Source organism: Fukomys damarensis, unplaced genomic scaffold (genome assembly GCF_012274545.1).
Source record: "Fukomys damarensis isolate Sample0158 unplaced genomic scaffold, DMR_v1.0_HiC HiC_scaffold_20, whole genome shotgun sequence".
NCBI classification, from domain to species: Eukaryota; Metazoa; Chordata; class Mammalia; order Rodentia; family Bathyergidae; genus Fukomys; species Fukomys damarensis.
In genome coordinates this window covers 3,761,687-3,764,152 of record NW_022900932.1, presented here as the reverse complement: position 1 = coordinate 3,764,152, position 2,466 = coordinate 3,761,687, and positions in this window count along the sequence as shown.

The following is a 2,466-nucleotide window of genomic DNA, read 5'->3' as shown; positions in this document are numbered from 1 at the left end:
CGTGGGGCTGGGTGCGGCGGGGGCGGGCTTTTCAATCCGCCTTTGCTCTGATATCCGAGAAACGCGGCGTTTTCGCCCGTTCATTCAGCGTTTAAACTGGGCTGCACGCCTAGGCCCCGGGATACAGCGTGCCCTCGCTGGTTTTCGTGAACCGGGGTAGGGTGGCCATGAATCCCAGGCCATATCTTGGAACCCGTGCAGTTAATAAGGACCCTTTTGGTGCGTGAAACATCCTGGAATGGGCAGTGCTTCGAGAAAAGACTCGAGTCCCCCAATTCAGGGAAGGCCCCGGCCCAGGAAGGAAGACAATGGTTTGCTTCTCATGCAACAGGAACTTTCTTGGCACTTGGTAGGGCTTTGTGAGTGTGTTTGTTGCTGAGTCTGCAAGGCAGATATCCCTAGCACTTTTTACACATGGAAAAAACTGGCTTCCAGAGAAATGAAGAGGCTAAGCCAAAGCCCACAGCGAAGCGTTAGAACCAGGATCCAGGCCAGCTTTCTGTGGGTCTGAGTGCCCTACCTGGTGCCTCCTCGTTAAAATAAAATAGGGTATAAAACTGTCCCTGCTGTGAAGGAGGAGCTGATGACCTATGAAAATACTACGGGGCACAATTAAACGATAAAACAGAAAAAGATTGAAGGTCGTTCACCAGGCTCAGGGGTAAGTTGACAAACCGATCGGATGAAGTGGAGATTTTACCAGAGCCTTCCTGTGGGAGGCGAATTTTGCACTGGGTCCCCGAGCCAGGGTCACTCCTTTCCCGGACTACCACTAAAAATGGTGAGAAAATGAACAGGGCCCAAGTGAACATCAGCAGGGCAACAGCTTTGGTGAGAAAGGGGAGACCAAGTCAGAAGACAATTGGAAGGGTGAGAGGGAATGTGACCAAAGGATCAGCCATTTCAGGAATATTTGCTGCCCTCCTGCTGCACAGCAGGCACTGTGCCAGACTCAGTGGTCTGAGCACACCATGAATAAACCCAGGTCCCTTCATAGGGAGCACACAGGTTAGCAGCTGGTGTGTCTGAAGTTGATCACACACATGCACTCGCAATGGTGTTTGAGAAAGATTCCAGCAGGGTGTATAGGAGGAAGGAAAAACCTGAGTGAGAAAGAGCGTGGCAGTTTGGGCCTAAGGTGAAATGTAGGGCACTGGAGAGGAAGGAGTGCATGAGAAAAGTAACAAACACCCAATACAAGCCAGGCGTGGTGGCGCACGCCTGTAATCCCAGCACTTGGGAGGCTGAGGCAGGAGGATCACTGTGATTTTGACCCCAGCCTGGGCTACATAGTGAGTTCCAGATCAGTCTCAACTACATAGTGAGACCCTGTCTCAAAAAACCAAACCAAACCAAAACAAAACAAAAAAAAACACCCAATACATTTTAAAATAAAAACAACTAAGGGGAGGGTGTGCAGACTTTGGTAGCAGATGAGAGTGAGAACAGGGAAGGGGAGGAAGCAGTCAAATTTTCACCCACCTGCGGAGTGAGTTTGGGGGATGGGGAGGGTCCCGGTGGGCAGTGGGAGGAGCTCAGTCATGTCTGTGGTCTGTGCCAGGAGGGAAGGGGTTCTGCAGGGAACAGGACTAGGGGGGCTGCCTTTCAGGAGTGTCCTGCTCACGGCTTCAGAGCAGTCACTGACCCCAGATACCAAGAACAGATGTGGAGCATCAGGCTGGAGGTTGGAGCAGAGGTTGGTGAGGGCTGGCTGGGTGACAGCACGTGTAGGGAGAGTGCCAGAAGGCGGGTCCGTGGCTGAGGCCATCTCCGCATCTCTGGTGACCCAGCACACCGGTGGTGCCAGCACATGCGCCTGGGGGCACGAAGCCCAGATGAGGCGCTTTGCAGCCAGGGTCTGTCCCCCAGTCCCACCCTCTGAGGCCCTGCAGCCCAGGCCTGCACTGCCTGCCAAGGCCTTCCTGGAACCTGGCGGAGGACATCCCTCCCTGCCTGCCCTGGAACTCGCCAGGCACAGGACGTCCCTCCGGCACCTTGCAGACATCTCAGGAGGCCGGGCATGAGACAGGCCCCCACCCTCCGGGATGGCGTCCTGCTCTGGGCCGCTGTCACCCAGCAATGATCTCACCAGACCACAGGAGACAACTGACACATGGAGGAGGGAGGAATTTAGGCTGGGTGACGGCTTCGTGGGGATTTGCGGTGGATTCAGGTGGGGGTGTGAGGAATGGTGGCTGAAACAGAGTCTCAGAGTTCAGAGCCCCATACCACCTGCTTCCTCTCCCTCTTTTCCCTCCCAGGAGGAAATCTTCAGGGGCCTAGTGGTTTTGAGGGAAGGGGACAGGAAGAGACTGTGAACTCTGGGTCAGCTGAGGACAGAGACAGGGGAGATCTGTTGCCCAAAATCCTGTTTATTCCAGGACACTAGCCCACTGCACCCCCAGACCTCCTACCTACCTCTTCTGCAGCTCAGGGACACACACACACACACACACACACACACAC